General features: G+C 36.8%; 1 protein-coding gene across 9 annotated transcripts in view; it reads left to right on the top strand.

Moving 5' to 3' along the window:
- APC (APC regulator of WNT signaling pathway) overlaps positions 1–23,850 on the top strand; it is a 123,477-nt gene that overhangs the window by 12,216 nt on the left and 87,411 nt on the right. Inside the window, exon 1 of one of the 9 annotated variants that reach the window (XM_047778419.1) lies at positions 20,241–20,506. The exons of 6 other annotated variants lie outside the window; for them this stretch is intronic. The gene's annotated coding sequence lies outside the window, so the exon portion shown is untranslated. Of the gene's footprint in view, positions 1–20,240; positions 20,507–23,850 lie in introns of those variants that run through there. 2 more of the 9 variants (XM_047778423.1, XM_047778427.1) reach the window with 2 other exon arrangements.

Here is a 23,850-nt window from a genome sequence, read left to right as displayed (position 1 = left end):
AAAAGTTTAATATTGACCAGTGCCTTTATCTTTTTCCCAGATGGTACATTGAATTCTTTTACTTGCAGGCTTACTTATATAGTATCATTGTGCATTTTAATTCATTCTTGTTTATTCTCTTTTTCTCTCATTATTGTTGTTTTGTTTTATACTGTCAATATTCAGTTTAGGTTAATGCATGCATTTATCATGTCTTTATGTTTCCTTTGGTCTTCCACTTAGGGCTATTTTCTTGAAGTATCTGAAACATACTCTTTCGAATTTCTTTTAGCCTATTTCCCAAAAATATCTTTATTTTACCTCATTCCTGAAGGATACTTTTGCTAGGGACAAAATTCTGGTTTAGCAGCCTTTTTTTTCTTTTTTCTTTTGGTGGTTTGTTATTAATTAATTAATTAATTTTGCTTTTTAGGATTGCACACGCAGCATATGGAGGTTCCCAGGCTAGGGACTGAATTGGATCTACAGCTGCCGGCCTATACCATAGCCACAGCAATACCAGATAATGAGCTGCTTTTGTGACCTACACCATAGCTCACGACAATGCCAGATCCTTAACCCACTGAGTGAGGCCAGGGATTGAACCTGCAACGTCATGGTTCCTACTCGGATTCTCTTATGCTGTGCCACAACCAGAACTCCTAACAGCTGCTTTATTTCAGCACATGAAGGTTAGTGGTTACCTTATTTCAGCACTTTCCATTGCTGTTGAGATCTCAACTCCTTGTGTCTCTTTTTCCTTTTAAAAAAATCTAATCTGGTATTTTCCTTTGAGTCCTTTTAAGATTTTTATCTTTGGTTTTCTGTTGTTTTATGATGTTGTGATTAGGTATTGGATTCTTTGGACCTCATGAATGTGTGGATGGGTATCTCTTTCAGTACTAGAATTTTTATTTGGTTCTTTTCTAAATCCACCATGCTACTTTTTATGGGTTTCAGTTCCAAGCAAAAATACCCTTGACTTTTATACCCTTGAACATAGTAAACATTGTTATTTTTCAGTCTGTCTTATAATTACAATATCATCAAGTCTCTGTGGGTCTGATTCTGTTGTCTGTTGTAGAAATAATTTGATGTAGAAAATGAATTTAATTTTTCTCCAGAAAAGATTTTTATTTGCTTTTGCCAAGAATATGAAATCATCTTAATCCAATTTCAGATGTTTACCTTTTCTGTATCTCCTTCTGGTTCCTTCTTATTCTTCTCAGCGTGCATCTCTGGATTCCAGCCCAAAGCCAAGGGCATTTTTATTATAGTCCTTAATTTGGGTGAGTCCCAGACTCTGACTTTTGTCCTCTATTGCTGCAAAGCAGGCAACAAATTATAAAGCTCAGCCTCTTAAGTACTTATTTATTGGCAAAACCATAAAAGACACAAATTGAGCTTACCCTTCTGAATTTTGACTCTGGTGAATTTAAGGTAGTTATTCATTCCTTACTTTGTTGGTATTTTATGCTTTTAAGAAGATTATTTTAATTTGTCTAACTTTTGAAGTTGGCTTCAGAAGGGTAGTTGGTGTGAACTGCATAGTCTGCTGCTTTTACAAGCACAAGTCCAAATATTTCTTTGACTAACTGTTCAAGGAGTACTTCACATTTTACATTAATCATTCTTTTAAGGTACCTTTTATGGTATAAATGAAACACCTGGGAAAGGTAAACATTAAGTTACAGTTGCCTTTTAATACTTCAACATGTGCTGTGATAATCTTCAATTCCTGTTACCTTGCAGAACCCCAAGAGAAGGAGGCAGAGGATATTTTATTGACTGGAGAAGTCAGAATACTTATAGAATGTGAGTAGTGCATTGGTAGGAATCGTCCTTTGTATGAGCAAAGAGAATATAAAGTGGACCTTTTTGAAATGGAAATGTGTGAAATGCTCTGAACTGAGGAGGGACTGTAGACAACTTTGTCCTTTAGTATTTTTGTTAGAAATGGATTGCATTTCCAATGATTATGTGACAGCTCTCTACATACCATGTTTTATTTTTATTTTCTATAATACTTTTTTGTGTATCTAAAGGACAGAATATAACATTTGAGTTTTTTACCTACATCTATTTAAAGTATTATAGGTTGGATTTGCACTTCATTTCTGAGATTAAATCTATTAGTTAGGTTAAACACACAGTTTAGAAATCATAGTAGGTAAATGAAATTATAATAGTCTTTACATAAATTGACATTCTTCTGTGGTTGAAAGGGTTGAAAATCTAGTATAACATACCAGTATATTTTAAATTTCAGATGTTAATGACAGCTCTTAGTATGAAATGCCATCTGTCACTTTGTGATTACATTGGTGCATCAACAAAATACACAAACAATTCTCTTAAGCCTAGAATTCTTGTGTGTTTTTTTGCTTTTTTGGGTTTTTTTGGTTTTGGGGGGTTTTTTGTTTTTGTTTTTGTTTTTTTGCCTTTTTGTCTTTTAGGGCCATACCCACGGCGTGTGAAGGTTCCCAGGCGAGGGGTTTAATTGGAGCTATAGCCACCAGCCACAGCCACAGCAACACAGGATCTGAGTCGCATCTGGGACCTACACCACAGCTCACGGCAACCCACTGAACAAGGCCAGGGATTGAACCTGCAACCCCATGGTTCCTAGTCAGATTCGTTTCCTCTGTGCCATGACAGGAACTCCAAATTCTTATATTTTTGATTCTTTCTTTTTATCTCTCTGCTAAAAGAAAATGAGTTGAAGATTCTTGTTAATTATAGTTCCTTCACTTCTCTGCTATGGTAAACTTAAACACAGTCTTTCTTTTAGGTTTGCTTAACTTCTCTTCAGAAAACTGAAGGATGAAATGAGGTGACAGAGAATTATAGAACTGGAAGATATTCCAGGTAGCAGTTCTCTCATGTGTCCCTCTTTTCCTACCCCTTTCCCATTTTAAATATGTGAAAACAGAGGCCCAAGGAGGTCTTGGTGACTTGATTTGCCTAAAGTTATGCTGTTGATATCCAGATTTCTTCCTCTTCATTGTTTCTTGAGGTTCTTTTCAGCCGGATGATACCATTAGCTATACCAGATGTAACTGAGATAATAATTTATTGTAACTATTAAAGATCTGATAAAATATTAATGCATCTTGATTATCCAAATATTTATTGCAAATGCAGTTGTTTATACTTCTTAAGTTTGTGAGTCTAGTCTCAGAGTTTGCTGTCTGTAACTAAACTCAGATGTAAGTTGGTCTTTGCATTCAGTCTCAGCATTTATTAACATCTATGCTATTTTTGAGTTGGACTCTTACATATATTTCCTGAAGGTTTTTACTTCAATAATATCCCCAATAAAGCAACTCTTATGTTAGAGTATCTCAGGCAATGGATGAATGATACTATTTTACTAATCATAACACATTTAACATATTTAGTCATCATTAAATAACTCTTGTTTCCAAAATCTTGGAATGCTTGTCACAGAATCATAACACATTTTTTCTGTTGTATTCATCTATGTTCACTAGAGCTTGATTTTAGTACCTCTGCTTAATTAGGCCTATGGCATTCTTCTCATTCTAGTCATTCTTTCATATCTTCTTTCTTCTTTGTCTTTCCTATAATTTCATTTCAGAGATGCTGGTATCTTTTCTACTATTTCAGTGGCATTTCTTCTATGGCTTTGGCCTTGTAACACAAGAGTTTTAACTCTGCCTTCACTAATAAACATCAAATTATGCATGTATCACTAAAAGATGGTATTAGCCATTGGTTAAGAAAATTAACTCACAGGTTTGAAAAATGTCACACTGGGTGTTCCCTTTGTGGTTCACCGATCAACAAACCTGACTATGAGAATGTGGTTCGATCCCTGGCCTCACTCAGTAGGTTAAGGATGGGTGTTGCCGTGAGCTGTGGTGTAGGTCACAGATGTAGCTCAGATCCCACGTGGCTGCGGCTATGGCTGTGGCTATGGCATAGGCTGGCAGCTGTAGCTCCGATTTGACCCCTAGCTTGGGAATTTCCATATGCCTTGGGTGCAGCCCTTAAAAGCAAAAAAAAAAAAAAGAAAAGAAAGAAAAATGTCACACTGGACTGAATATACAAATGTGTTTTAATTATTGTGCTCATTTGGTTGAAAACTCACTGGTATCACATATATTCTAGTAAATTATTGAGTTGGGTCTCAGTTAAATCTAAGTTATAAATTTTCACAGAAATTTAATGCTTACTAATAAACCGTCATATGGGAAAAAAATCAGTTCTTTTGTACTGATACAATGTATTATGCCAGCTTTAAAATCCAGTTATTGCTTCACTTTCATAAAAAGATTTACATACTATCTGTTGGCAGTACATACTGGTAGAGTATTTTCCCACAACTTAATGATATTTTATGATGAGTTGCCACATGCTTTGTTTTCCTGTTAGTTTATATTGAACTAATGAGATTGTTCATTTAGTGTATAATTGTCTTTTTCAAAAAATTTTCATCAGCCAGCTAATTAAACATTATTATTAGGACCTTGAGGACTGAACTTGAACTATGTTCAAGTTATAATGTACTTTTCTTGCCAAAATGTTAAATGTAAGGAATTTAAAAAGTATGGCTGAATGGGAAAAAGAGTTCTTCTCATCTTCTGTAATCAGTTTTTGGTAGATTATTGTGTATAATTTCTAAATTTCTGTTCTTAGTCGATCTCACCATTACTGAGTTGCAAATTAAAATCTTTCGTTTGGCTTTTAATTCTTAATGAAATTGCAGAAGGCACTCTGTAAAACCTAATAGTGGAGGCTTCTGGTCTTATTACTTAGGTTATTACCTGTGTTCATCACTTAATTTAATTAGGATATTTTAGAGTTTCCTTCATATCTGACACATATATCCTCATCATATTTGTCCATTTTTAAGTTGAAATTAAGGACCAACCAGTGGTATAAGAAGACAACTCTTTGTTACAAATAAATACATTTAGATTTCTAAATCAGAAATAATTTACTTTTGTTCAGTAGAAAATGAAACCTGGCTTCACATCTGGTTCTGCCTTTAACTAGATCAGGACAAATCACTTAACCATCTTGTGATTTAGCTTTTATGTCTACAAAATGAGGACATACTATGTCTTAACAATGCTTTTTTTTTTTTTTTCCAAATATTTTTCTGAAGTGCTATAGGGAGCAACTATCAGATAACTTTCCTAAAGCAAAATTTAAAAAATCATGTTCCACTTTTATGTTATCAAAGCCATATTGTTTCTTATCATCTTGGTTGTTTCCAGAGTTGTAACATTAACTGCTTCTTGGCTTCAAACCTAAATGTAGGCGCTAATGAGATACTGAGATGTCTTACTTGTAGACTTAAAGCAGTAATGAGTATGGTCTTGAGTAAGTACTAAAGTTGTTTTAGGTCTCTCATGTTGTAAACATTTTTTAAAAATTTAGTTTTGTCAGGAAAAGAGACTTTAAAATATTATATTCTTGAGCAGATATTATATGCATGTACTGTACATTTCAAGTACAAGAGAAAATGAAATGAAAATAAATCTTCTACCCCGTCCCTCAGCCACATACATCTCCTGCCCAGAGGCAATCACTAGTACCAGTTTCTTGTTTAGCCTTCAAAACTATAGTCCACAGAAACCCAAATTTCACAAGTACAGGTGTTGTGTATTCTTTAGAAGGCAAATACATATATGCTCTTGTGGTAAAGTCTAATTTGTGTTTTCATCAAAAGGTAGCATTCTGGAAATGGCCTATTTAAGAATTTAAATCATAATGATAACTCTCATTCAAGTTCCAGAACAGTTTTTTACTTTAAAAATTACAAAACAGCTACTGGAAAAAGATAAACAGCTTTCTACTTAAATCTGATTATCCAGTACTTCAGTGTAGAAATCCTACTGTTTGAAGTTTAACAAAAGCAGTCCTGTGGTTAAAGATAATGTGGAAAAATCTGCCTAGAATGGCTCATTTGCTACCTACACAAGAAAGTGGTGGTGAGGAATTTCCATTGTGCATTACAGCAGAGTGAGAGCATCTGTATGTTTTCCTTATTCCTAACATACATGAGCAGCAAATATTAGCTGGAACTAGAGCATCTGTTTCCATGGTCACTCACTCACTCTTTCGGCTTGCAAGTTGGTAGTGGTTTGGGCTCCATATTGGCCTTTCCATGGGGTTACTTGAGTATCCTTGCTCCACAAGAGGCTTGCTCCAGAGTAAGCAATCCAAGAGACCAAGGTAGATGCTGCAGTGTCTTTTATGATCTAGCCTCAGAAGTTAGACACTTCTGCAGTATTTTATTGGTCACACAGGTCAGCTCTATTCAACATGGGTGAGCACTATACAGAGACTTGAATATCAGAACTTAAAGATCATTAGGAGGAAAAATAAAGATCATTAGGGACAGTCTTGGAAAGTGGCTATGATACCTCCCAATCATAGTTCTCCCCTCCCCTCCATTTAAATAAGGATTTGATTGGCAGTCTTAGATTTTGTGTTCCTGGTAATCTCAAGGTGAGTTTATGCAAAAAAAAAAAAAAAAAAGCCTTTTAGAATGCTTCACACTCTTCTATTTATTCTCTGCTCAGGAATATGGCTATTTAATTGTCAAGGTTTTCACAGTGATTTATTATTATTATTATTATTATTATTATTACTGCTTTTTTAGGGCCATGCTCTCAGCATATGGAAGTCCCCAGGCTAGGGGTTGAGTTGGAGCTGCAGCTGCCAGCATATGCCACAACTGTGGCAATTCGGGGTCCGAGCTTTGTCTGCAACCTACACTGCAGACAAGGGCAATACCGGATTCCTGACCCACTGAGGGAGGCCAGGGATCAAACCTCCATCCTCATGGATACTAGTTGGATTCGTTTCCATTGCCCCACAATGGAAACTCCTATTTTTTATTATATTTGATGCCTTATGAGAACAAAAACTCATTTAATCTGGGAATATCTAAAGATACTAATTCTGGCTTCCTCTTAGGAATTGTAGGGTACATCCTCAAGTTTTAACATGTCGCTGAAATTTTGGCTACTTGGCTACTACATCTGTTGATGTTACTGCTTTAATCTAGTCATTGGATCTAGGTATCGTCCACAAATCTGAGTGGGTTTAGGGCATCTTTCATTCACAAAATAATTCTTACTGTAGTCTTCGGAAATGTAAGGTGCTGGCATACTTATGCTGCTGGAATTGTATGGAAAAATAAGGCTGTCACTGTAAGAGAAAAAAAAAATGCCTGTGTGTTATTTTCAAGGTAATCTTCAGAGGAGTAAGGATTTGAAGATTTTAGACTGGTAGGGAGAGGGTGGGAGATTTGTGAGTCATGTAACTGTTTAGTTTAAGTGTCTCACATTTCCAAGTGAAATAACAAATAGCTGGTTGGATATTCAGAAAAGAAGACCAGGATGGAGATACAAATTTGTGATTTAACATCTTAGAGATGATTCTGAAAGCTTTGGAACTAGGTGAGAAACAGTGAAGAGAGAAAGCAGTCATAAAGCCCTGAGGCACTCATCTTTTAGAAGATTAGTGAAGAGACAGAATCATTAAAAGAAATTAGAGTAAGAAGGAATATGTTATAAAGACCAAGAGAAGACATCTGTTTGAGGTAGAAGAGAGTGATCCACTGGGTCTAATGTTACTAAGAGGCTCTTGTACTTGAAAGAGGGCAATCGAATTTGGCCACATGGTGGTCATTGGTAACCTTGACTGTTGAGCTTCAGGAGATTGTTTAGGATTAGAGTAGGTTTAAAGAGCGAATTAGAGATAAGACTATAGAGACAGGAAATGAAGTCCACTAGATCAAGAGTTTTTGCTGTGACTAGAACAAAGAAATGGTCATATCTAGTGGAGGGTGTGGAGGAGAGCTAAGATTAAGAGATGGATTTGTAAAGATGAGTGATGTTAGAGTATATTGGTGTATTCGTGATAATGGTCCAATAGAAAAGGAGAAACTGATGTACAGGACAGACAGAGGTCTTCTTGAAAAGATAAGTAGAGTTGGAATCACTTGCCCAAGGAAGGGTACAGGTCTTTGTTAGCATCAGGGGTACTTTTTAATAGGAGAGAAACAGTGTAGGGGAATATTAGGCAATTTCCCTCTAATGTATTGAAGTAGGTCTTCAACTGAGAGTGGCATAGGTAAGGAAAATAGGTGTGATACAGGTTTGAAGAGAGAAAAAAAGATATGAAGAAGTTAACAATTAGTGGGAAAGCAGACTTTCTCAGAAACACGGTAGTCCTTCTAGGTAGTGTTAAATTTTCTGTTTACAATTGTGCATTTAAAGTGAAAACAGTGGAGTTCCTATTGTGGCTCAGTGGTTAACGAATCTGACTAGGAACCATGAGGTTGCAAGTTCGATCCCTGGGCTCACTCAGTGAGTTAGGGGTCCGGCGTTGCCGTGAGCTGTGGTGTAGGTCACAGACGTGGATCAGATCCCACGTGGCTGTGGCGTAGGCCGATAGCTACACCTCCGATTCGACCCCTAGCCTGGGAATCTCCATATGCCACAGGTGCAGCCCTAGAAAAGACAAAAAAATAAAATAAAGTGAAACCAGCCAGGGAGTTCCCTCATGGCTCAGCAAGTTAAGTATCCAGCTTTGTCACTGTGTCTCTGGTTTCAGCTGTGACGTGTGGGTTTAACCCCTGGCCCAGGAACTTCCACATGCCAGAGGCATAGCAAAAAATCAAAATAAAAAGTGATACCAGCCAGCCTTATTATCAGATAATTTCCCCCCACCCTAACACACATAATAAACTACTCTGATGCACACATACAAAAGTGAAATAGTTCGTTGCCAGGTAAAGGTAATAGGGGAGAGAGGAGTTGAGGGGTTTGAGTGAAAGAGAATGGTAATTATTAGGTCTAAGGAGGAAAGTAAAGCTGAAAGTGATAGTGAAAATTGATAACATTGGATTGAAGAAGCCAATGAGGTAAAAGAAAGTTGTATTTGGAGATGGTAGAATAAACTAGAGGGATAGTAAGCATGCTTCAGAGATTGGAACTTTGGAATTGAGTTTTTTTGTTTGTTTGTTTGCTTTGTCTTTTTAAGGCTGCACTCATGGCATATGGAAGTTCCCAGGCTAGGAGTTGAATCAGAGCTACAGTTGCTGGCCTCTGCCACAGCCACGGCAATGGCAGATCCGATCCAAGTCTGCAACCTACACCACAGCTCATGGCAATATTGGATCCTTAACCCACTGAGCAGGGCCAGGAATCGAATCCATGTCATTGATACTAGTTGGGTTTGTTACCGCTGAGCCATGCAGGAACTCCTTGAACAAGTAACTTGTTATGAAGCTTGAGGCTCTGAAAGAAGAAGTCCAGACTGGTTGGTAGATAACACACAGTCATCCCTCTGTATCCATGAGGGATTGGTTCCAGGACCCTGGTTGATACTAAAATCCAAGGCTGCTCAAGTGCCTTATATAAAACAGGTGAGTATTTGCATATCATCTACACATGTCCCTCCCATTAAGTCACCTCTAGGTTCCTTATACATAACACATTGTAAATGCCATGTAAATAGTGGCCAGGCTGCTTAGCAAATTCAGGTTTTGCTTTTTGGAACTTTTGGAATCTTTTCTGAATATTTTTGATCCATGGCTGGTTGAATGCAGAACCCAAGGTACAGAGCACCTACTGTACTTAGATCTAGTTTAGTGTAGGTCTTACATGAAGTGCTCATGAGACCTGGGGAGTGTGGGCGATTTGACCAACATGAGCTTAGGAGTCAGGCTGCCACTTCACTGTGTGTGAACCTCAATGAGTTTTTAAATTTGTTTGATCCTCAGTTCTCTATGTGTGTGAATAGTTACCTTTTTTTAAAAATCTCTATAGATTTTTAAGTTAGATGTGATTATACATATTTGCTGATCATAATGTCTACTACTGGTTTATAAGAAGATTTATCATGAACTGATGAAGTTCAGTGCACCTAAGTGCATGATCCCTTCATAGCCCCTTTTGCACCAACACTAGCAATTTCCAATTAATTTGTATTTTCTCTAAGGAAGGCTCCCCCACAATTTATATATGCCCCAGGCCCCCACAAAATCTGAGTTTACATTTAGCTATAGATTGGGTGAAAAAGAAATGTTAATTTCTCTCTCCTTCAAATGCAGTGATCCAAAATTGTGTCCAACTTAGAGGCACTTAAATTTTGAAAAAAGAATTACAGAAATATTGTATGTTAGGCTGTGTAAATTTTATAAAATTAAGAAAAATTAGGAGTTCCCATCATGGTGCAGCGGAAAAGAATCTGACTAGGAACCAAGAGGTTGCAGGTTCCATCCCTGGCCTTGCTCAGGGGGTAAGGATCTGGCATTGCCATGAGCTGTGGTGTAGGTGGCAAATGCAGCTCGGATCCCGCGTTGCTGTGGCCCTGGCTTAGGCTGGCAGCTGTAGCTCTGCTTTGACCCCTAGCCTGGGAACCTCCATATGCCTCGGGTACAGACCTAAAAAGCAAAAAAAAAAAAAAAGGAAAGAAAAATTACAATTTCTACAATTTCCAAACTCAGGGAGGACACGATATTTTGGTTATCTCTTTTAGTCTTCTTTATGCACATATGTAATTCATTAAAAACAGAAAAGGCTGGGAGTTCCTTTTGTGGTTCAGCAGGTTAAGAACCCACCTAGTATCCATGAGGCTGTGGTTGGATCCCTGGCTTCACTCAGTGGCTTAAAGGATCTGGCATTGCTGTGAGCTGTAGGTTGCAGATGAGGCTTGGATCTGGTGTTGCTGTGGCTGTAGTGTAGGCCGGCAGCTGCGGCTCTTATTTGACCCCTAGCCCAGGAACTTCCATATGCCACGGGTGCAGCCCTAAACACACACACATGCACACAGAAGAAACTAGTTGGTATCATTAAGCATATAGCAATCTGTATTTTCACATAATATTACATGATTTATGTAATACAGTTATATGTAATTCTAGGAATAAGTTATGTTTTCTGTGAATGACTATTTTTAAATTATATTTGTTTATTGAAGTATAGTTGATTTATGATATATTAGTTTCAGGTGTACAGCACAGTGATTCACTTATATGTGTATGTTCTTTTTCAGATTTTTCTCTTAGAAGTTCTTACAAAATATTGAGTATAGTTCCTTGTGCTATACAGTAGATCCTTATGGTTATCTATTTTATATATAGTAATGTTTATATGTTAATCCCAACCTCCTAGTTTATTTCTCTCTCCCTTTTTCTTTTCCCCCTTTGGTAACCATATGTTTGTTTTCTATGTCTGTGAGTCTCTTTCTGTTTTGTAGATAAGTTCATTTGTATCTTTTTTTTAATCTTTTTTAGATTCTGCAAATCAGTGATATTATATGATTTTGTCTGGCTTACTTAATATGATAATCTCTAGGTGAATCCATGTCACTGAAAATGGTGTTATTTCATTCCTTTTTTATGGCTGAGTAATATTTCATTATGTACATGTACACCACATCTTTTTTATTCATTGATCTGTTGATGGACATGTAGGTTGCTTCCATGTGTCAGTTATTATAAATAGTGCTGCAGTGAACATTGGGGTACATGTATCTTTTGGAATTATGGTTCTCTCCAGATTTATGCCCAGGAGTGAGATTGCAAGATTATATGGTAGTTTTATTTTTAGTTTTTTAAGAAATCTGCACAGTGTTCTCCAGAGTGGTTGTACCAGTTTACATTCCCATCAGCAGTGTAGAGGTGTTCCTTCTTCACACCCTCTCCAGCATTTATTATTTGTAGACTTTTTGATGATGGTCATTCTGACCAGAGTTGGTGATACCTCGTTGTAGGTTTGATTTACATTTCTCTAATAATTAGTGATGTTGAGGATCTTCTCATTTATTGGAAATCTATATGTCTTCTTTGGAAAAATATCTATTTAGGTCTTCTGACCATTTTTTGTTTTTTCTTTTTTTCTTTTTTTTTTTTTTTGCTTTTGAGTTGTATGAGCTGTTGGTATCTCTTGGAAATTAAACCCTTGTTAGTTGCATCATTTGCACATATTTTCTCCCATTATGAAGGTTGTGTTTTCAAATGTTTATGATTTTCCTTTCTTTCTTTCTTTTTTTTTTTTTGTCTTTTTGCCATTTCTAGGGCCACTTCCACGGCTTATGGAGTTTCCCAGACTAGGGGGTCAAACCAGAGCCACAGCAACGCAAGATCCGAGCCGCGTTTGCAACCTACACCACAGCTCACAGCACCACTGGATCCTTAACCCACTGAGCAAGGGCAGGGATCAAACCTGCAACCTCATGGTTCCTAGTTGGATTCGTTAACCCCTGAGCTACGAAAGGAACTCCATGATTTCCTTTCTTGTTTGAAAGCTTTTAAATTTAATTAAGTACCATTTGTTTATTTTTAAATTTTATTTACGTTACTTCTAAGAGACAGAATGAAAAAGGTATTTGCAGTGATCTATATATTTTTAGCATATTCTTAGATTATGATATGAAAGTGTGCTGCCTGTGTTTTCCACTAGGACTTTTGTAGTATCCAGTCTTACATTTAGATCTTTAATCCTTTTTAAGTTTATTTTTGTTTATAGTGTTAGAGAATGTTCTAATTTAATTCTTTTGCATGTAGTGCTCCAATTTTCTGAGAACTGCTATTGAAGAGACTGTCTTTTCTCCATAATATATTCTTGCCTCCTTGTATAGATTAATTGACTGTAGGTGCAAAGGTTTATTTCTGGGCTTTTTAATCTGTTCCTTCTACCTGTATGGCTGTTTTTTTGTGCCAGTATCATACTGTTTTGATGACTGTAGCTTTGTAGTATAGTCTAAAGTCAGGGAGCCTGATTCCCTTAGTTCCATTCTTCTTCTGAAGATTGCTTTGGCTATTCAGGTTCTTTGCTGTTTCCATACAAGTTTTTAATTTCTTTGTCCCAGTTCTGTGAAAAATGCCATTGATAGTTTGATAGGGATTGCACTGAATCTGTAGCTTGCCCTTGGTGGTGTAGGTCACTTTAGCAGTATTGATTTTTCCAGTCCAAAAACAAAGTAATGACATTCCATATACATCTTCTATTTCTTTCACTGGCATCTTACAATTTTCAGAGTGCAAGTCTTTTGGCTCCTTAGATAGGTATATTCATAGGTATTTTATTCTTTTGGATGTGGTGGTAAATGAAATTCTTTCCTGGAGTTCCTGTCATGGCTCAGCGGCTAACAAACCCGACTAATAATCCATGAGAGTGCGGGTTCGATCCCTGGCCTTGTTCAGTGGGTTAAGGATCCAGCATTGCCATGAGCTGCAGTGTAGGTCACAGACGTGGCTCGGATCCCTCATTGCTGTTGCTGTGGCTGTGGTGTAGGCTTGTGGCTACAGCTCCGATTGGACTCCTAGCCTGGGAGCCTCCATATGCCACGGGTGTGGCCCTAAAAAGAAAAAAAAAAATTTTTTTCCTAATTTTTCTTTCTGAGCCTTCATTGTTATTGTATAGAAATGCAAGAGACTTCTGTATATTAATTTTGTATCTTGCAACTTTACTGAATTCATTGATGAACTCTAGTAGTTTTCTGGTAGCATCATTAGGATTTTCTATATATAGTATCATGTGTCATATGCAGACAGTGACAGTTTTTCTTCCTGTACAATTTATATACTTTTTATTTCTTTGTCTACTCTGATTGCCGAGGAAGAAACACTCCCAAACTCATTCTATTAGGCCACTATCACCCTGATAGCAAAACCAAAGATACCACAGACACAAAAAAGAAAATTATAAGCCAAAGTCACTGATGAACAAAATACAAAAATCCTCAAGAAATACTTGGAAATAAAATTTAACATACATTAAAAAGATCTTCCACCATGATCAAGTGGGATGCAAGAATTGTTCACTATCTGCAAATCAATCATGTTTAATAAACTGAAGAATGGTGTTTTTGAAACTTCTCAAGCTCCTAAAGTGATTCTACTGCGCAGCCACCTAACCCCAGAAACTTAGCCCCAAGGCTATGTCATGTTTTTTTTCCTGCTTACAGGGCCCAGGGTTTTTATTTAAAGCATTCCATTTCCTGTGTAGAGAGTTATATTTTGCAGTAATACTCATTATTCAGCATTTCCTCTACTGTTATTCCTTGAGGACATTTGCATTTGATGCCCTTTGGAGATTAGTTTAAATCATTCCTTATACTAATACTTAATACATTCCTATTCTGTACAAAATACCGTGGTGCACATGATGAGACATACAAAATAAAAATCGTGTGGCTCTTCCCTTGGATTCCTTTTTTTTTTTTAATGATTCTTTTTTTTTCCATTATAGCTGGTTTACAGTGTTTTGTCAGTTTTCTACTGTACAGCAAAGCGACCCAGTCACACACATTTACACATTCTTTTTCTCAGTCATCCTCTCATGCTCCATCATAAGTGACTAAGTATAGTTCCCAGTGCTACACAGCAGGATCTCTTTGCTTATCCACTCCAAATGCAATAGTTTGAGTCTCTTAACTCCAAATTCCCAGTCCATCCCACTCTCTCCCCCTCCCCCTTGGCAACCACAAGTCTTTTCTCAAAGTCCATGATTTTCTTTTCCGTGGAAAGGTTCATTTATGCCCTATATTAGATTCCAGATATAAGTGATATCATATAGTATTTGTCTTTCTCTTTCTGACTTCACTTAGTATGAGAGTCTCTAGTTCCACCCTTGTGGCTGTAAATGGCATTGTTTTGTTTTTTTTTTTATGGCAGAGTAGTATTCCATTGTGTATATATCCACATCTTCTCAATCCATTTACTTGTCAATAGACATTTAGGTTGTTTCCTCGTCTTGGCTATTGTGAATAGTGCTGCAGTGAACATACAGGTGTATGTGTCTTTTTCAAGGAAAGTTTTGTCCAGATATATGCCCAAGAGTGGGATTGCTGGGTCATATGGTAGTTCTATATTTAGTTTTCTGAGGTACCTCCATACTGTTTTCCATAGTGATTGTACTCCCTTGGATTCTTATAGTTAGGAATGGGAAAGGAGATGTATATACAGTGATACAATTCTGTGCCATAAAAGAGTTAGGAACAATGGAGGGAAGAGGAGAGTGAATTGATTCTAGATGGGATGGTGTATTACTTCATGGAAATGTATATTTAAATTAAACTTTTATTTGGACTAATAAGGCAATTAATAATCCCTTACTTTTTAAAAGTATTTCACAGCTTCTAAAATTTGTTCACAGTTACACATTTGATCCTTACAACAGCTCTATAAAAAAAAGCCAAACATTTATTCTCACTTTACAGATGAAAGAGTAGCCACATCTTAGAAGAGTTAAGTGACATCCAGAGTCATAGTGCTAGAAAATGAAAGATTCAGAACTTTGAACCTAAGTCTTCAGTCTCCATACGCTGGAGCTTTCTACTGTATTACATTATAGTAAAGGGGGAAAGTTCTCTGTTTACAGTGAGCTTTAGAAATGGCTAAGTGTTTAGCTTGCTTGGACTGTTATTAGGATGCAAGTTCTGAAGTAGAGCTGAAGATAAAGCTGTCATGCAGTAGGTAGAATGATTATTCCCAGAGATGCCCAGTTCCTAATCCCCAGAACCTGTGGATATGTTAGATTATGTTCCAAAGGGAATTAAGGTTACAGATGAAATAAAATTGTAATGAGGTACCCTGAAACCAGAGAGATTGTTTTGGATTGTTGAGGTGGGACTATGTAAGAAGTGTCTTTAAAGAAAGTCCTTAAAAGCAAAAGAGGGAGGCAGGAGAACAAGAGTCAGAGAAAGATAGAAAGGAAGCAAGGTCACAGTCCTGCAAATTGAGAAGGACTCAGTCCATCATTGCTAACTTTGAAGATGGGGGAAGGAGGCCTTGAACCAAGGAATGTAGCTGGTCTCTAGAAAGGGCAAGAAAACAAAGGGCAAGAAATCAAGACACCTTGATTTTAGCTCAGTGAGACTGATTTTGGACTTCTGAACTACAAAACTGTGAGATAATAAATTTTATTTTAAGATACTAAATTTCTGGTAATTTGTTAGGGTAACCACAGAAAACTTAATGCATGTAGGAAGGCTTTTAGTGTAGGAAGACTAATTAACATGCCTTTTGGGGCACTCTACAGTTAAACTGCAAACTATCTCATTTCCACTGTCAGTAACAGAAAACCATGAAATGTTCTTGAGTGAGGTGTAAAAGTCTATTTTGATATTTGCTGATTAGAGAAGAGAAAGACTGAAGGGAAAAAAAAAAACTTAAGATTCTAAGAGTTCTCCTGTGGTTAAGGATTGGGCGTTGTCACTGCAGTGGCTTGGGTCGCTGCTGTGGTGCAGTTTCAGTCCTTAGCTTGGGAATTCAAATATGCTGCAGGTGCAACCAAAAAAACAAAAAAACAAAACAAAAAAAGAACAAAAAAACTCACTAAGATTCTATCATTGGTGCTAAGAATATTTCTTTTGAGAATCTTTGTTTTTTGAGGTATCACAGAACACATGGCTTGTATAAGACTATACATATATCTCCCACTTAGTTTATACATCACTTAAAATCTCATTGCCTTTCCAACATTTCAGCTCCTTCCCATGTCCCATGAAATATAGAAAAGTTGGAAGAATCGGTCTTCACAACCAATTTGGTCTTTGAAATTTGACCTACTTTATTCTTTTCTCACACTTTTTTGTCATACCCTAACCAAGTACAGATCTAAGGACTGAAAGGTTTCTAAATGAATTGAGCTTTATTTGATTCCTTAGCACTTGGAGACAACTCACATTCACACTAGCACATGCTTTTTCAATACATAATTACTATTTTTATTTTTCTTAATTTTAAAAAAAATTTTTTTGTCTTTTTGCCATTTCTTGGGCCGCTCCCGCGGCATATGAAGGTTCCCCGGCTAAGGGTCTAATCGGAGCTACAGCCACCGGCCTACGCCAGAGCCACAGCAACGCAGGATCCGAGCCGCGTCTGCGGCACCACAGCTCATGGCAACGCTGGATCCTTAAACCACTGAACAAGGCCAGGGATCGAACCTGCAACCTCATGGTTCCTAGTCGGATTCGTTAACCACTGAGCCACGGTGGGAACTCCCCATAATTACTATTTTTAAAGAAAAAACTTTTCATTAATCTCTTTTTAGGCATAAATCTGTTCTGTTCTACTATATTTGAGGTTTCCAGTGAAGAAAGAGTTGAGTTTTAGAGCACAAGAATCAAGATTGCTGAATTCTGAGCACTGATTTTATTTCATTTTATACTTGTTGATATCGTTGCCCATATTTTTTTTTTTTGGTTTTTGAAACCACAAGTCTTAAATTAAACCCAACGTATTCATATCAAAATGGAATGCAAGATTTAGGGAGTTAAGAATCTTTTTGTTTCTTAAATAGATTTTATTAATTTTTTTTTTTTTTTACATTACGGAAGGTTCAGAGGTTGTTGGTTTTTTTTTAATGTGAACTATGTGTTATATTTATAACATTTATGAGTATTTATAAAAGTAGTCAAGTTAATCATAATGAACACAGATATTTAAAATCAAAGGCATGTTTATCATTGTCTTATAATAGTCTTAATACCCAATTTATTTCTGTGTTAAATTTTGATCAGAAAATACTTTTTTCCCCCTGCTTTTTTAGGGCTGCACTGTGGCATATGGATGTTCTCAGGCTAGGGGTCAAATCAGAGCTAAAGCTGCCAGCCTATACTACAGCCACAGCAATGTGGGCTCCAGGCTGTGTCTGTGACCTGTACCACAGCTCACAGCAATGCTGGATCCCTAACCCACTGAGCAAGGCCAAGGATTAAACCCTCTCTTCATGGTTACTAGTCCGATTCATTTCCACTGTGCCACAACAGGAGCTCCCTCGGAAAATACTTTTAATGCACACATATGATATGTGGCCCTGAATGATAATATTTTTAAATTTAAATATTTTAAGTAATATTTTTATTTAAATAGGTATGGCAGGAGCTATATTCTGAGATACATATAAACTTAGTAGCAAAAAGTAATTCTTCATTGACCTCTCAGTGTTTTCAAATTTGGTCCAGTACATTTTGATTGTGTATGTTTTTAATTGTAGTTTTGAACATAGCTAAATAAATTTTTAATTAAAAAATTCAAGAGTTCCCATCGTGGCACAGTGGAAATGAATCCGACTAGGAACTATGAGTTTGCAGGCTCCATCCCTGGCCTCACTCAGTGGGTTAAGGATCCTGCATTGCCCTGAGCATGGTGTAGATCACAGATGTAGGCTCGGATATGGCATTGCTATGGCTGTGGTATAGGCTGGCAGTTGTAACTCCAGTTCAACCCCTAGCCTGAGAACCCCAAAGGCCGCCGGTAAGGCCCTAAAAAGACAAAAAGACAAAAAAAAAATTTCAAATCAAACTTTTGTGGAGTCTCTGAGAAAACTGGTTTGAAAATGTTACTGAAAAATTCAGTTGGAAACATTGTAAAATTGAAAGTTTTTAGATTGGCTTGCCTTTTGATTTGAATTTTTAGTGATTCATGAACATATAATGGTCATAGCTTTCTTGAAAACTTTATCATTTAAATCACTGACTAAGTTTTACAACACATGTAATAAAAATTTAGACAGATGTTTTGGCTAAAAGCTAGTTAACTAAAAACTTGAATCAGAGTATGAGTCAAGAGTAATGGAGTTGTTTCTGAGGGTACTAATCAGTCATTTTTAGGAGTTTCTAAAATGTATTCTTTGTTTAGGAGGGTACTTTTTCTTTCCAGAAGTTTTAGGCCTTATGAGAAATTATCTATTCTGAATTTGTCACAGTTGGTGACTATATAAATAATTAAGTCCTATTCAGTGAATCATGCACTTTCAGTAAGAGAATCTTGAAAGCCTTTTGTAAAACTTAAGTCATCTTGACAAAAGAGATGTTTAAGATGGAGCCAAATTGATTTATGTTTCCTTCATTTCAAATATCAAGGGAAAGTGTTTCTAAATATATTTAAACTTTTAATATGTAATATATAATTTTTCTAATTACTAGTAGTATGTGTTCAGTATTCATTCAACAGATATTTAGGGGTGTTTGTTATCTATCAGGCATTATAATACAAAGACAAAAAATATCCAAAAGCAGAAAGGAAAAGCAGAAATCACTCCATAACCCTACCTTCCAGGGATAACCACTGGGAACATCCGCTGTCTGTACCTCTATGAGCATTTTGCTGTGTTGTCTGTTCCTTCTCTAATTTGTAAAGATTTTAATAAAATGGAATTGCTCCAAATATGATATGCTGTTTAATAGTTTGCTTGCTTCTCTTCATGCTACTAATTGAAAAATTAAAAGATTATAGTAAGTAAATTTTATTGAAAAACATGAAGTATTTTTAAATTGATCACGAAAACTGATTTCCCTCCTTTTAGGCCAAAATGTAAATCCATTTTAAATTCTTGGCAATTTGGATTTTGTCCTTCTAACTCATACAAATTAGTAACTCAAGCTTCATTTTGTTAAATTTAAGTGAAATGCAGAATTTGCATTAAAATATTAAATTTAAGTCTCAGATTGGTAGTGACAGCTTTTACTGTGTCTGGATCTGTTCCAAAACTGCTTCTTGGAGTTCCCATTGTGGCACAGCAGAATTGAATCCTTCAAGGAACCATGAGGTTGTGGGTTCGATCCCTGGCCTCACTCAGTGGGTTAAAGGATCTGGCGTTGCCCTGAGCTGTGGTGTAGGTCGAAGATGCGGCTTGGATCTGGCGTTGCTGTGGCTGTGGTGTAGGCCGGCAGCTCTAGCTCCAATTGATCTCCTAGCCTGGGAACCTCCATGTGCCACAGGTGCAGCCCTAAAAAGCAAAAAACAAAAACAAAAAACAAACCTTCTTCTTATATATCAACTCCTCCATTCTACATTTCTACTCTCACTTTGTGGGGGAAGTTAAAGCACTGAGCCTTTAAGTGACTGAAGTCATGCAGCTAGTAACGGGAGCAAAGATTCATTTCATACTGTTTGAGTCCATGATTCAGATCTCATCTATTCTACTGTATTGCCATCACAGCTTTTCTGGAAATGGTATTTTTAATTCAGCATAGTTGCATTGATTTATCTAAGAAATCATTGATTTGTAATGTAAAATTATTCCTTTTAATACAGCTAGTAGAAATTTTTCCTCTATGCTGCAAGCATGTAAATCTTAGCAAAGAGCAAATGAAATCTGATTTATTACTCACCCACCCACCTCCAGGATCTTGTGCTAATATTTCTGCCCTGTGGACATCCCCCACCCCACCCTATTATGCTTGTCAGCTTCCATCAATTTCAGTGGGTTGCCCGGAGATATATAGTTGGGCTGATGAGACATTCCCACGACCACTAGGTGCGGGCTAGGGCTCAGAGCTGTGGGGTGGGGCGGGTCTCAGTGTCCTGCAGCAGAGTGCGGTGTTCGGTGTTCGGGTCGGGTCTGGAAGCTGAGCCTGAAGCAGCTGTGTAATCCGCTGGATGCAGACCAGGGCGCGCCCCATTCCCGTCGGGGACCTGCTGATTGGCTGGCCGTAGGCACACGTGACCGACATGTGGCTGTATTGGCGCAGCCCGCCTGGGTGTCACTGGAGACGGAATGGAGGTGCTGCCGGGCTCGGAAATGGGGTAGGTGCTAGAGCTGCGATGGCCCGGCTTGCTGCCTTGGGAAGGGGGAGGCTATTTTCTTGTGCACTGCCTAAAACCGGTGGCCTTTCCTTGGCACAGACAGGATCTCCTGCCACATGCCAAGCGAGGAGGCAGGGGCGTCTCCCCCCCTCCCCCTACTGCAGCACAGGAGATGGATTTCCTGTGCTCCTGATCCAGGGTTTTTGACAGAAGAGGAAGAAGGGGGGAGGGGTAGGAGTGTTAAGGGGAGCCTGGTGAGAAAGCTGTTTTTGAGGTTTGAAGGAGGTTTTGTTTTTATAATGCCTGTTGACAGAGTTGGAGTGGTATAACAGTATCTAAGGAAACGGGTAGAGGACAACAAAGAATGGAGCATATTCATGGCGATGAGCAAAAGCTCTAACCCATTGAAATGCTTTTTTTCCTCCCTGGCCACAAGGACACATGCCCTGGTAGCCTTGAGAGTGGATACAAAGCTGCTCCTGACGGCTGATGTGAACCTAGTGGAAAGGGCTACTTGGGAAAGGAGGAAGAGGAGAAGGCAGGTACTGCAGAACTTGAGTGGTGGTTTTGGTTGATTGGGGAAATTTTGGTCACCAAAGTCTCTGCTTTTGCAAACCTTCTAAGTGGATTACCTGTGAATAGGGTGGCAAAAAGATACCAGTGTCTTTGTTAGTTATAAGACGCAAGGTTGGTGCCTTTTGGCAGATGACTGCAGCAGTGCTTTTCTCCCTCCCAGGCTGAAAAGATAACTGCAGAGGAATAAGAACCTTTGCAGCAATGCTAGTGGGAGAAGGCTTATTTACAAGAAGCCATAGTTTGTAATTGGAACCTTAAATAGAAGAAAAATTATGTAGTTTTTTAAAGCAGAAAGAATTATCAGGCTATGAATATTTTGACAGTGGAATGTATCAGACTCTGATTCTCCATCACAAAAGATGCTCAAATTCTTTGCTTTAACATAAATCCTATAGGAAATCTTAATAAATTATGTATGAAGCAGTGGATCTTTTCCTTTGTTAGTATAGCTTTATGCTATTAATTAGTTTATTCAAGAGTAAATCACTTTATATGTCTATTACATTGTGAAAAATTATCGTGATAAATTATTCATAGTCTTAATATTTAAGATCTGTATTCAGTAATTTTATATTACAGTTCGGTCACTTTTAGATATCATTGAATAAAGTCTGTAGGCAAATATTTCAGATTAAAGCACTATGATCTTTCTTTTAGATGTATGAGTGAGCTCACTCATAAGATACACTCCTGATATAGAGTGTTTTCATTGCACTATTTTTTTTGTTTCTTTCATTAAATGTCTAAAAACATGTTTTCAGATTGAGTACAATTTTAAATGCCTTATCTTTATGCATATTTATGGTAGCCAGTTTGTCACACCTCCCTCCTCTCTGAAGAGGATGGCAGTGGTTTTGTTAAAGCCCTCCAGGATCAGTGTCTCTTAAACAGTGTTTATGTAATAGAAAGTGTTGAAAGAACCTATAATTTTTGTTTCCGTATTTTTTTCAAGATAATAAAGAATTGCAATTGAATAAAATTAGGCCGTGTAATGTTTTCACTGATAAATAAGCACTTTTATTTATTTTAAAAACAATTTTTGCTTTAAGAATTATTTCGTCATGGATATCAGGGTTAATAGTTAAGATTTTTTAAAAATCTGATGGAAACTGTACCTAGAATGAAAGATGCGCATTTAATTTTCAAGTGAAATTTGATAGTTAATTCCATTCAGTTCTTTGAACTCCAGTTAGTATAGTTTTAGAGAGTGTATAGTTCTTTTTTTACATAAATTAGCTCATTTTACTGAACAGCTCAATTTAGCATTATTTTCACTTTCAATACTAGATTATTCCTAATTGTGTATGTTGTGACTTTATCCAAGGTCATGTATTGTATAAGGAGGGAAAGAATGTAAGTCTTCTAACTATTTTGTTCTAACTCAATGATTAACTGTTTTATAATGTCGCTTATTGTATAACATACAAAATAGTATATAACCGGTTACTTGAAAAGCAGCATAATTCATTGACAAATCATTAAATGAAAAAGAAATCTTGCTTGGTTTTGAGTTTTCAGCTACGGTATAAGGATGCTTTGTAAAATACCTGATGGCTAAGCAAGTGGAGATGATGCATCAGTTTTCATGACATTCATAACATACTTTTTAAAGATCATCTTATTAATCATATGAACACTTCTATGAAATAGAACAGCACTAAAATAAGAAAAATTGATTTCTTTTTCCTTATGGTATGAAATAGCTAATATAAAACTGTATTGTTGGCTTTAGTGGTCTTTGAAATTATTCCTTGTTAAATTGACGTGGCCAGAATTGAGCTATTAAGGAATTCAAAAGTTAAATATTCGTTAAGTATGCCTGTGAACTAAATCAAAGCTATTAATTGCAGTCTTTCATGTATTGCTCTGTAGATTATTTTACCATTTCTCTCTCTCTTTTTTTTCTAATTTCTCATAATTTAACCAGTCTTTTTACATTAAGTGTTCTCTTTAATTTTGTCCTCCCCTCTCCTCTCTCTCGTTTTTTTTGCTGGGGGGGGGTGCTATAATCTGAGTGAAACTTTACACAACACACAAGATAGAATAGGGCATTATAATGATGTAGAAAAACTGAGTGGTGCTTGAGGAAATGTATTCACTATATATTTAAATACCTACTAAATGCAAGACCTACGAAAGGTGCTGAAGAGTCAAAAGACATGGAAACTAACCTCTAAGAAACTTACAGTAGAACTATGTGGAATATTATTGTTGTTGCAGTGAAAATACTGATTGTTTTGGCTACTCCTAGGATCTTTAAAAGATTTATATCATCTAAAAATGTCTTCTAACTTAAAGGAATGTGGTGGTTTGCTCTTTGAAACACCATGCCTTGTAAAATCTGCTTGGAATAGCAGATAATTCTAAAAAGTAAATTACTCTTGAAGTATTAAGTGCCCTGAATGTAAAATGAGGTTAGATGAAGTGATGTCTGGATTTTGTAGCTCTAATAGTCAACAGTCTATGGTTCTTGATTTCTGTAAGGTCATCTGTTAGCAGGAAAGGTACATAGACCATCTTGTTTTGTTACAGGTAGCATCTTACGTATCATGTAATAAATATGTTCTTGAAAATTGTTCTTGTAAATCAAATCATGGCATCATTAATCCATACAAGTCAAGCCTTCTCTCTTTTATTCCCATGCCCTACTCCCACTCCCCTTCTAGGCACTCATTCACATGTTTTCTCTCTTTTTTTTTTAAGTTTTTATTTATTTATTTTTGGCTTTTGTTTTTTTGTTTTTTTGTTTTTGTCTTTTCAGGGCTATT

This window comes from Phacochoerus africanus, chromosome 4, assembly GCF_016906955.1.
Source record: "Phacochoerus africanus isolate WHEZ1 chromosome 4, ROS_Pafr_v1, whole genome shotgun sequence".
NCBI lineage: Eukaryota > Metazoa > Chordata > Mammalia > Artiodactyla > Suidae > Phacochoerus > Phacochoerus africanus.
The sequence above is the reverse complement of the archived record's forward strand: the minus strand, read 5'-3'. Positions and strand labels throughout refer to the sequence as shown.